The following is a 13,428-nucleotide window of genomic DNA, read 5'->3' on the forward strand; positions in this document are numbered from 1 at the left end:
GGCTCCATTTGGTTGGGCTGAACCAGCACTGGGGCTGAGATAAAGCACTCCTTAAGGACCTCAAAAGCCTGGACAGCCTCAGGAGGCCAGTGGAGGAGATCAGCACCTTTGCGAGTGAGATCAGTAAGAGGCTTAGCGATGACCGAGAAGTTAGCAATAAATCTCCTGTAATAATTAGCGAACCCCAGGAAGCACTGTAACGCCTTCAGGGAGGCAGGTTGGACCCATTCCGCCACAGCCTGGACCTTGGCGGGGTCCATGCGGAATTCATGAGGAGTGAGGATTTTACCCAAAAACGGTATCTCCTGCACCCCAAACACACATTTTTCGGTCTTAGCAAACAGTTTGTTTTCCCGAAGGGCCTGGAGCACCTTCCTGACATGCTCAATGTGGGAGGACCAGTCCTTGGAAAACACAAGTATGTCATCAAGGTACACTACAAGAAATACCCCCAGGTAGTCTCTTAAAACCTCATTTATGAAATTCTGGAAGACCGCGGGAGCATTACATAACCCAAAAGGCATGACGAGGTATTCGAAATGACCTTCGGGCGTGTTAAACGCAGTCTTCCACTCATCCCCCTCTTTGATGCGGATAAGGTTATAAGCCCGCCGTAGATCAAACTTAGAGAACCATTGGGCCCCCTGAACCTGATTGAAGAGATCAGGAATCAAAGGAAGGGGATACTGGTTCCTTACAGCGACCTTATTCAAGTTTCGGTAGTCAATGCATGGCCTAAGACCACCATCCTTCTTCCCTATGAAGAAGAAGCCAGCACCTACCGGAGAAGTAGAGAGGCGAATGTAACCCTTGGCCAGGCATTCCTGGATATACTGTCTCATGGCTTCACGTTCGGGACAAGAGAGATTAAATATCCTACCCTTAGGGAGCTTAGCTCCTGGTACCAAATCAATTGCGCAATCGTATTCTCTATGAGGTGGTAACACTTCGGAGGCCTCTTTAGAGAAAACATCAGCGAAGTCCTGAACAAACTCAGGTAGAGTGTTCACCTCCTCAGGGAGAGAAATAGAATTAACAGGAAAACATGACGTCATGCATTCATTACCCCATTTGGTAAGATCCCCAGTATTCCAGTCAAACGTGGGATTATGCAACTGCAACCAGGGAAGGCCTAAAACCAAATCGGACGATAATCCCTGCATCACCAGTACAGAGCACTGCTCCAAATGCATGGAGCCAACAAGGAGTTCAAAAACTGGGGTATGCTGTGTAAAATAACCATTAGCAAGAGGAGTGGAGTCGATACCCACTACGGGGACAGGTTTAGGCAATTCAATCAATGGCATAGCTAGATACATAGCAAATTCCACAGACATAATATTAGCAGAAGACCCTGAATCCACGAAGGCACTGCCGGTAGCAGACCTACCACCAAAAGAGACCTGAAAGGGAAGCAAGATTTTATAACGTTTCATATTTACGGGAAATACCTGTGCGCCCAAGTGACCTCCCCGATGGTCACTTAGGCGCGGAAGTTCTTCCGGCTGCTTATTCTTACGCCTAGGACTGTCGTTCACTTGATGCTTGTCACCCCCACAGTAGAAGCAGAGACCATTCTTCCTGCGGAACTCTCTACGTTGTTGGGGAGACACGGAGGCCCCGAGTTGCATTGATTCATCCGAGTTTTCCGTGGAAGAATGAAGCAACGGAACCTCGGGAGCCATCATAGGGGAGCCACAGGAGAAGGCACACAAACGTTCAAGTCGTCGTTCCCTGAGACATCGGTCAAGACGTACCGCTAAAGCCATAACCTGATCTAGAGAGTCAGAAGAGGGATAGCTAACTAACAGATCTTTCAGGGGGTTCGACAGACCCAATCTAAACTGGCACCTCAAGGCAGGGTCATTCCACCGAGAAGCTACACACCACTTCCTAAAGTCAGAACAGTACTCTTCAACGGGTCTCTTACCCTGACGTAAAGTCACCAGCTGACTCTCGGCAAAGGCAGTCTTGTCAGTCTCGTCATAGATGAGCCCAAGAGCAGAAAAAAAAGGTCAACAGAAGAAAGTTCAGGGGCGTCAGGAGCCAAGGAGAAGGCCCATTCCTGGGGGACGTCCTGGAGCCGGGACATAATTATACCCACTCGCTGGCTCTCAGAACCTGAGGAGTGGGGCCTTAAATGGAAATAGAGCCTACAACTCTCCCGAAAGGAGAAACAACTTGTAATGTCGGGGTAGGGAAACAGACAAGTGAGCCCTAATCTACCCGCCACTCAGTCCCTGCCTACTTGCAACGACCCGCCCTAGGCGACGGGGTACAACTGGGCGACAGTCCCTACACTCAATAGGTGCACGACAGACAAACAGACAAGAGTACAAAGAAGCCAGGGAAATGGGAAGTTGCCCACGGGAACACCGTGAGCAACAAGCGAGGTGAACGAGCCGAGTCAAAACAGGAGATGAGCGAGGTACAAAAACGCAGAGCAGAAGAGTGGTCAGAAAAGCCAAGGTCAATCACAAGCAGAGGATCAGTAGTACAAGAAGCTGCAGCAGGGCCAGGAAACAAACAGAGAAGAATCACAAGCAAGGAGGAACAGGAAAGGCAGGTATAAATAGACAGAGGGCGGGAGCTAGCTCCGTCTGGCCAGGCTGTGATAGGCTCTCCCACTCCTAAGCCTGCCATCCTGAGTGGTGGAAGATGGAGTCAGTCTCACAGACATAGAAGCAGGTGCAGACTGATTACTTATGGGCGTTGACACAGAAGATGTGCCTGGCAGATCCTTTACACAACTCTTCCGGTCCCCTGAGAACAGGTCAGGCAACTTGAGGTCGGGTTCAAGAGGTGAGGTGGAAGGCACTACCTGGGTCGCATTATGCTGGTCGTACCTCTGAGCCAGGTCTTGGATCTGTAGGGAGAGACCCTGCATTTGCTGAGCCAAGGCCTCAAGGGGGTCCATATTTGTGTCAGGGACCGGGGTAGAAAAGGTATATGTGATTATGTAATGTCGGGGTAGGGAGACGGACAGGCGAGCCCTAATCTACCCGCCACTCAGTCCTTGCCTACTTGCACGGCCCGTCCTAGGCGACGGCGTACAACTGGGCGACAGTCCCTACGCTCAATATGTGCACGACAGACAAAACAAGACAAGGGTACTCAGAAGCAAAGGGAAGTGGGGCAGTTGCCCACAGCAACACCGTGAGCAACAAGAGTAGTGGACGAGCCGAGTCAAACCAGGAGAGTACGTGGTAGCAAAAACAGAGAAGTGGAATAGTCAGTCAAGCCAGGGTCAATATGAAGCAGAGGTCAATGGTAATAGCAGGAACAGCAGAGCCAGGAAACAAGAGAATCATAGGCAAAGGACAAGCAGCAAATGAAGGTATAAATAAACCAAGGGCGGGAGCTAGAACCGTCTGGCCAGGCTGTGATAGGTTCTCCCACTCCTTAGCCTACCAGCCTGAGTGTTAGCAGATCGAGTCACTCTAGCAGACCTAGGAACAGATGCAGGCTGATTAACCACGGGCGTCGACACAGAAGCTGTGTCAGGCAAATCCTTTACAGATGTCCTACTGGATTTTATGAAGCAGGTGTTATTATCCCACGTCCGGGACAGAAGTAGAGCATGGTGGGGAGTAACCTTTTTTCAAATGGGCCATGTGGTCCAATAAGCAGTCCAAGAATGCTTACGACGCACCGTACCGGTCACCTTGTATTTAGATTCATTGTTATCCCATAACAAAATGCATGGATTGACAGGAAAACAATGTGTCGTCAGCTCGGAACCCACAGTAGACATATATGCTCCTGAGATCAATTCTGCACCCATCCTTTCCCAAACCTCTCAATTTTCAGACAAACATAAGATGGACAGCAGCTTGCATAGCCCAGTGCAGAAATGTTTTTCAGTGTCGCACTTTTGGAGTCTCTCTAACAATGCCAACTACAGGGTGTAAATAAAGTAACTGCCACAGGATTTTATACAGCAATCGCTTAATGCCCCCAATTATAGTCATTGCCACATGTCCCACCATACAAAGTACCTGCTACATGTTGCCTATAAATGCACTCACATGTCCTCCCAGTTGCAATGCAGCCACGTGACCTCTCATAAGTATCAGCCTCATGTCACATATAATGTCAAAAACCCAGCCCCCCTCCCTATGTAGGTTTCTCACCTCCTCCTGTCTTCTCCCACAGGTCTCTCCATCAGCAGATACTGCCACCTGCTGGCCGTACTGACTATGTCTTCTCTAAAACCGAGGAGGCATCATTCCAGATGGGTCTCAGGCTCCAGGGATCTTTTGAGACTCAGCGGGACAGGACGCTTTGGTCAGTATTCACTAGACTGAAGTAATACAGATGTAGCCAAGTTTATCTTGACCGTGAGAACTTGCTGCAGCATGATATCACACAAAAAAAGCCATTGAAAACGTCTTGTCACTGTGTATTTAAAGGGAACCTGTCACCAGCATTTCACCTATTAAACGGACTATACCTGGTGGTAGTGGGTGAAAAATCATTTCTATATAACCTATAATTATCTTCTTAGTCGGCTCTGTAGCTTTAGTATTTAGCTTTTTAGTGTTCCCACACCGTATGCTAATGAGCAGAAAAGAGTCAGATCTTCATTTGAAAAGAGTCAAATCTTCGTTTGGAAAGAGTCAAATCTTCATTTCTCAAGTCTTTCCAAGTTTACTTCGCCTCCTTACTTTTGATTGAGAGCTCCTCGCCTTCCCCCAGCACACAATATCCCGCGCTTGTGCATTGATGTCCTCTTTTGGTGTGTGCGCACAAAGGGACACCACATAATTACGATAAAAGGCGCAAAACGTTTGCAGACCGATATTTACAGTCGGAAGAGGAGTTTAGGAGCGGGGATAACGGCAATGAACTTTTTATAGCAGCGGCCAGTGAGGGAGAAGTAAAGTTCAATAGGTGAAATGCTGGTGACAGGTTCCCTTTAATGCGTCAAAAGTCAAGACCACTGCTTTCCCCTATGTCCCACATTGTTGGCCCTTCTGAACCAGGAATAAATAAAACTACAGCTTATGAAAACTGGAGCATCACTTTAATTTTTCCTTTACAATAATCAAAGTGGCATAGATACCAATGCATTTTTATAAAGTGTTTCAGCTGTAATCTGGTTTACAAGTTAATGGTGATAGGCTTACGGCTGAAATGCTTTATAAAAATGCGCAGGAATTAAAAAAATACATGCATTTTTGTGAAAGTGATTAGAATATGTTTAAAAGATAACATTTTGCATGGACTCCATCTTGTATGGTAGGCGTCCATTTTGGATTGTTGGAATCCATCTTTTGGCCTGAAGGAGCCATCTTGAGATTAATAAGTAAAAAGTAATATGTCAGCAGATGTCTTGAAGCAATTCTATGTTATGTGTTCTTGAATTGAATGTTTTATTACTCTTGTAAGGAGCAGATCAAATAGCCTTGGCCGAATGAACAATGACATTGTTTACCATGAGGGAAGGGGATTCAGCCCTCTGTTTAAATGATTTAAACTTATCTGATAAGAAGGAGACAAATTAACTTGTGTCCCTGAAATGTGTGTCTTCCCATGGGACAAGGTTCAGGCCACCTGGGGCTTGGAGGGTGAAGAATTATTATAATGCATTGAAATATTCTCATTGGCTGAATCAGAGTCATTATCATATTGTAGATGATTGGCTGAAACCACAGCCTACACCTTTCCTGTCATTATACTTATATACTTGTTTGGATCAATAAACCGCAGAGAAGGATTTTGAGCATACAAGCATGGTCTCTTGTGTCGTCTTTTCTCTCAGATATATATATCTATTACCTATGATTTGGAAACTGGATAAATCACTGGAGGGCGGGTATCGGTTGACATACCCATTACAAATTTCAGTCTAATATATTTTGGCCCATGATTGCGTTAACAATTTTTATTTTTAAAAGAATGTGTATTTTAACCCTTTCACGACAAAGGACGAAAATGAACGTCATGGTCGGCTGCTAGTTCCCGCACCATGACGTTCATTTTCGTCCGCATTTCAAACTGTCACTCTGTGTAAACACAGAGTGACAGACGCGCGCTGACAGCTGTCCTAGACAGCTGAGACATCAGTCTCGCCGGACAGCGGACCATCGCCGCTGCTTTCGGCAGTTAACCCCTTAAGTGCGGCGACGGATTGCCGTCGCCGCATTTAAGTGGTTTGAAGCACATCGGCAGCCCCCACGAAGTGATCGTGGGGGCTACCGATGCTTGTCACGGCAATCGGAGGTCAGATAATGACCTCCGGGTTGCCATGTACGGAAGCCTCGGAGGAACAGCCTCCAGCCGTTCCTCCTCTGCTTCCTGTCAGTGTGACAGTCACGTCACAATGACAGTTAGAGTACATTACACTACGTGTGTAGTGTAATGTACTCTAGCAGCGAACAAAGCTGCAAGTCTAAGTGTCCCCTAGTGGGACAAGTAAAAAAAGTAAAAAAAAGTAATAAAAATGATTTAAAAAAAGTGTAAAAATAAAAGTTATAAGTTCTATAAACACTAAATGCTTTTTTCCCCTATAATAAAACTTTTATTATAGAAATAAAATGAACACGTTAAAAAAGTACACATATTTTGTATCACCGCGTTCGTAACGACCCCAACTATAAAACTATAATGTTATTTTTCCCGCACGATGAACACCCCAAAAACAATCAATAAAAAACTACGACAGAATCACAATTTTTTTGGTCACCACCTCTCCCTAAATAAAGAATAAAAAGTGATCAAAAAAAAGGACCAAACCTATATACAAATGGTATCGCCGTAACCGTACCAACTCGCAGAATAAAGTAAAAATGTCATTTATAGCGTACGGTGAGCGCCGCAAAAAGAAAACCTAAAAAACGGTGTCAGAATTCCTGTTTTTTTGCTCAGGATTGCAAAAAAATCGAATAAAAAGTGATAAAAAAAAATCGCATGTACCCCAAAATGGTACCAATGAAACCGACAGATTGTCCCGCAACAAATAAGCCCTCACACAGCTCCGGTGGTGAAAAAATAAAAAAGTTCTGGCTTTTAGAATATGGCGATGCAAAATGTGCAGAGTGTCCAAAAGTGGATAAGATCGGGCGCCATTTATCAGTGCGACACCGGCCACACATCTATGAAATATTATTTATTTACCCCATTATCATACCCTCTTATTATGCCCTGATGTACTCCGCACAGATTACATATGCCCCCCACATTATAAACTGAAATACCAGCGAAACCCAAAACAGAAACCTACCAAGCAAAATCTGCGCTCCAAAAGCAAAATGGCGCTCCCTCCCTTCTGAGCCCTGTAGCGTGCCCAAGCAGCAGTTTGCGCCCACACATATGGCGTCGCCATACCCGAGAGAACCCGCTTAACGTTTTATGAGGTATTTGTCTTCTGTGGCACAAACTGGGCACAACATATTATGCACTAAAATGGCGTACCAGTGGAAAATTGCAATTTTCACTTTGAACCATCCGCTGCGCATTAACCCCTTTTGCGCATTATGACTTAATTGCCCGTCATGGTGCGGCGGTTGATGTATGGAGCCGGCTGACGTGCTGAGCCCGCTCCATAAGCTGCGGGTGTCGGCTGTGTATTACAGCAGGCCCCCTCGGTACTAACGGACAGGTACAGCGATCGCTCTGTTACAGAAGCCTGTAAGAATAACAATATACTGCAATACATTAGTATTGCAGTATATTGACCAGTGATCCAATGATCGCTGGATCAAGTCCCCTAAGGGGATTGATTAATTAAATGTGTAGAAGAATTATAGTTATTAGTAGTGAGAATTTTTTTTTTTAAAGTTAAAAAAACAAAACACCTTTTCGCATTTTTCTTCTAAAGTAATGTAAAAAAATGATCAAAATTGGTATCGCTACGTCCATAAAAGTCCTAACTATTACAATATACCATTATTTCATTTGCACAGTGCACACCTTAAAAAAATGTAATAATTGAAACCGCCAAAATCGCTGTTTGTTTTTTTTTGTCACCTTCGCTCTAAAAAAAAATGTAATACAACTTTTGAATCACTTTTTATGTACCAAAAAATAGTACCAATAAAACTGCAGCTCCTCCCGCAAGAAATAAGCCCTCCCACCGCTCTATTGATGGAAAAATAAAAAAGTTATGGCTTTTGGAAAGCGGGGAGTGAAAATCTAAAATATGAAAGCAAAAAATGGATCAGTCCTGAAAGGGTTCATTCATTTCTAATGAAAAAACTTTTGACCACATGTGGGGTATTTCCGTACTCGGGAGAAATTGCTTTATAAAAAATGGTTGTTTTTTTCCTCCTTTATCCCTTGTAAAAATGAGAAAATGCAACATTTTAGTGGAAAAAATTTTGATATTAATTTTCGCGCCGTAATTCCAATAAACTCTGCAAAAGACCCGTGGGGTGTAAATGCTCACTATACCCCTAGAAAAATTCCTTGAAGGTTTTTCCAAAATGGGGTCACTTTTGGTGGGTTTCCACTGTTTTGGTCCCTCCAGTGCATTGCAAATGCGACATGGCACCGAAAACCATTCCAGAAAAATCATAAATCCAAATGGCGCTCCTTCCCTTCTGAGCCCTGCTGTGGGTCCAAACAGCAGTTTATTACCACATATGGGGTATTGTCGTAATCGGGAGACATTGCTTTACAAATGTTGGGGTGCATTTTCTTCGTTATTCCTTGTAAATAATAAAAATTTCTTTGTTGTTTCAGAAAAAAAGTACATTTTAATTTTTACAGACTAATTCCAATATATTTAGCGAAAAACCTGTGTGGTCAAAATGCTAACTATACCCCTAGATAAATACCTTAAGGGGTCTAGTTTTCGAAATGGGGTAGTTTATGGGGAGTTTCTATCGATCTGGCAGCTCAAAGCTTCTCCAAATATACAGTGGGGCCTAAAACATTTTCAAGCAAAATATGAGTTCTGAAAGCCTCCGGGTGCTCCCTTCCTTTGGGGCCCTGCCGTGTGTCCAAACAACGCATTAGGGCCACAATGTGGGTATTTTTGAAAAAAGGAGAAAGAGGGTGATAGATTTTGGGGTGTGTTTCTTCATTTTCATGTTCGCTTTACAAAGAAATCGGTCTTCAAACAAATACTTTTATGAAAAAAGTGAAATTATTTTTTTTTCACCTGATATGCATTAAATTTAGCAAAGAACTGTGGGGTCAAAATACTTACTATACACCTAATTAATTACGTTATGGGGTCTAGTTTTCGAAATGGGGTCGTTTATGGGGAGTTTCTATCGTTCTGGCAGCTCAAAGCCTCTCCAAATGTACAGTGGGGCCTAAAACATTTTCAAGCAAAATATGAGTCCTGAAAGCCTCCGGGTGCTCCCTTCCTTTTGGGTCCTTCCGTGTGTCCAGGCAGCGCATTAGGGCCACAATGTGGGTATTTTTGAAAACAGGAGAAAGAGGGTGATAGATTTTGGGGTGTGTTTCTTCATTTTCATGTTCGCTTTACAAAGAAATCGGTCTTCAAACTAATACTTTTATGAAAAAAGTGAAATTATTTTTTTTTTCACCTGATATGCATTAAATTTAGCAAAGAACTGTGGGGTCAAAATACTTACTATACACCTAAATAATTACCGTATATGTCGGCGTATAAGACGACTGGGCGTATAAGACGACCCCCAACTTTTACCCTTAAAATATAGAATTTAAGATATACTCACCATTTCGTGCAGGAGCGCTTCACTATGGCCATCGGCGGCAGGACCCAGGACTCTCTGTCTCTTTGAACTCGCGCATGCGCAGATAGGCTGCTTCATCGCGCGAGATCTGAGAGGCAGGGAATGAGAGGAAAGGGCGGGCCAGAGGATCTTACAGAGATGTTCCCTGGCGGCTAATACCGGCTTCCCTCAGATCCGTGGCGGATTCCGTGCATCCCGGGAGCCTGTGTACCGGACTGTAGGCTCACAAGGTAACACACAACCTGTGTGTAGACAATATGTAGACTAGGGATGTCACGATACCAGAATTTGGACTTCGATACCGATACTTCGTTTAGTATTGCGATTTCGATACCAATTTCGATACTTTTGCCAACAGTAATAAAAAAAAAAATCTTCCGTTTTCTGATGTGAGGCGCGACGTGTGATGAATTTTGAACGCGCCTCACATTAATAGTAATTAATCCCATCATGTTTCTCAGTCATATTGGGTTAATGTGCGAGGTACATGATGGGGTTAATTACTATTAATGTGAGGAACATGGAGGGTAAATTCATCGCACCTCGCGCCTCACATTAATAAGTGAATGAAAGCCGTGTTTATTTCATTTTTTTACAGCGTACACATCATAAATGATGCAAAAACATTGTTGTCCGCGCCATTACTGAATGTGTGTATTTTATGTATTGAGACTTATTTTAATGTTTATTGTAAAAAAGGTGAAGGTGTATTTTTTTTTAAATTTAACAATACTTTGTTTTTATTTTATTTTTAAACTTTAATGTACTGACATATATCAGATATGTGCCAGTACATTAACCTGTGGACGGATAATACACAGGCAGTTGTTAGGACATACTTGGGTATGTCCTAACAACATGAAATATGGTAAGACAGCCCTGGGGTCCGTCAATAGACCCTGGGCTGTCTGCCCATATATGGTATGGCCCTCGATCGCGTCACAGGAATTCCCTGTGACGCGATCCAGGGGCATCCCCCCTTCTCACTTTCCCCTGAATGCTGCAGTTAGCTGTGATCGCAGCATTCAGGGGAATAACGGCGGAGATGAGCGGTTTCTCTGATCTCCGCCGTTATAGAGCGGGGCTGCGGCTGTGTAATACAGCCATTGCCCCGCTCCTGACAGGAAGTGCGCGCGCGGTCAGCATGAGGTGATGCGGCCGGCGCTGCACTAATGAGCGGCAGTTCAGGCACTGAAGACAGAACATGGGGGTGTTTTGTAGCGCGCCCGCCATGTTCTGTCTCCAGTGCCGCCGCTCATTAGTGCAGCGCTGGCCGCATTGCATCATCCTGACCCCGCGAACTTATCATGACTCAGGAGCGGGGCTGTGGCTGAATTACACAGCCGCAGCCGCGCTCCCATGCATTCATGTGTTACTATACTGAGCTGTGCGGCTGCAACGTGCATCCCTAATGTAGACAATATCCGGCATATAAGACGACCCCACACTTTTGACATTTTTTTAAGGGTGTAAAAAGTCGTCTTGTACGCCGATATATACGGTACGTTATGGGGTCTAGTTTTCGAAATGGGGTCATTTATGGGGAGTTTCTATCGTTCTGGCAGCTCAAAGCCTCTCCAAATGTACAGTGGGGCCTAAAACATTTTCAAGCAAAATATGAGTCCTGAAAGCCTCCGGGTGCTCCCTTCCTTTTGGGTCCTGCCGTGTGTCCAGGCAGCGCATTAGGGCCACAATGTGGGTATTTTTGAAAACAGGAGAAACAGGGTGATAGATTTTGTGGTGTGTTTCTTCATTCTCATGGTCGCTTTACAAAGAAATCGGTCTTCAAACTGATACTTTTATGAAAAAAAAGTGAAATTATTATTTTTTTCACCTGCTATGTATTAAATTTAGCAAAAAATTGTGGGGTCAAAATACTTACTATACCCTTAGGTAAAAATCTTAAGGGGTCTAGTTTTCTAAATGGGGTCATTTGTGGGGGTTTCCAGCACTCTGAGAACTATGAGCCTCTGAAAACCTGGCTTGGTGCAGGAAAACAAAATGTACTTCAAAGTTTATAAAATTATTATTCAATTTGTAAGTCCTCTAAATTGCTGAAAATTTATTTTATTTTTTCAAAAGTGCTGCCAAAATAGAGTAAAGAGATAGAAATATATATTTAATTAAAAAAATTGTACAGTATTTGTGTACATATGTGACATATTGCAGTTAAAAATAGGGGAAAATGGTAATTTTTACAAAATTTCTTCCATTTTTCTATTTTTTTATTAATTTCCGCAAATCGTATCAGTCTACTTTTACCACTAAAATAAAGTACAACATGTGACGAAAAAACAATGTCAGAATTACTTGGATATTCAAAACTTTCACAGAGTTATTCTCTGATAAGGTCAGACATACCAGATTTGACAAATCTGGCTTGGTCATTAAGGTACAAACATGCCCGGTCACTAAGGGGTTAAGACAAATTTTTGGGGTAGCATTTCAAAACACATCAAAATGCACAATGTGAACCCAGCCTAACTGGCCCTGAGGTCAGTGAACAGGCGATTCAAATGAAGCAGTGTTTCCCAACCTGACAAGAAGTTCCAACTGAGTACCCTATAAAAAGTGATCAGTTATAAGGCTCTGCTCACACCACCGTGAGAGGCTCCATCACAGATTTTGTCAGATTTGACAGAAAGAATAGTGCAGTATGCAGCGCTATTCTTCCCATCAGAATGTCGGATAACTCGATTGAACTCTGACAGACCACATTATAAGTCAATGGAGCCCCTCAGGAGTTGTTGGTGTCTGTTGTGTGACAGTTACAGCAGAGTGTCATGATTTTTGACCAAAAGACAGAAAGAAAAAGCAGCACATGCAGCGCGCCAATAAATATTTTTCTCCTTATGTCCCGCCCATTTATAGAGTACATTCCCACAACTGACAGTATTTGAATTGTACATATGACTACCTTTAGTAGGCCTCTAAAATGAATACAGACCACGCATCAGATGTGGCCAGACCTTCCTTTATACAGACCCCAGGCCAGAACTCCCATGTATACAGACCCCATGGATATGGAACCCAGATCAGACATCCTAGTATCTACAGACCCATCTATATATACAGAACTCAGACCAGTCCTCCCCCTCTTACAGACTCCGGATCAGAACCCTAAAAATTAGACCCAGATCAGTCCTGTGAAAAATTATAAGCCCCAGATCCGACCCCTTAAAAATTACAGATCCCAGATCAGATGCCCTAATAATTAAAGACCCCAGATCAGATGCTAGGGCAGTCTTAGAAGCAGGGAAGTTCATTTCACTTACTTGATTTAATAGGTATTTCCTCGTCATCCTTCAGGCAGCACCACTGGGTATAACGTCACCTCCAACTCAGGACAGAAGGACACAATTGGTTAGCAATAAATACTTCAATAACTTTGAGGATCACGTGGACACTGATCATGTGAGTGTCTGTTTGGCAAGGTAGTACGCGGCATTTTCCAAAGAGACGGGCTAGGGTTTTGCAGAGCGTTCTGGACTTGGAAGTGATTTTAGAAGAAGAATTTTTAAACCCAGAAAATAAACCTGAGATTGGTTCTCGCTATAAAGCAGTATACAAACTGGATCCCAAAGAATCAGAACTCTGGGAGAATCCTTCAAAGCTCGACCTGGCTGTAGCTAAGTTGTCCAAAAAGCACTATTTTAAACAGAAGACTTCCCTGCTCAAGGACCTTCTGAAAAAGGCAGATTCAATGAGTAGATCCTACTTTACCTCTGTTTCTGTATGTAAGACCTCCCTGGCAGCA

Source organism: Rhinoderma darwinii, chromosome 3 (genome assembly GCF_050947455.1).
Source record: "Rhinoderma darwinii isolate aRhiDar2 chromosome 3, aRhiDar2.hap1, whole genome shotgun sequence".
NCBI lineage: Eukaryota > Metazoa > Chordata > Amphibia > Anura > Rhinodermatidae > Rhinoderma > Rhinoderma darwinii.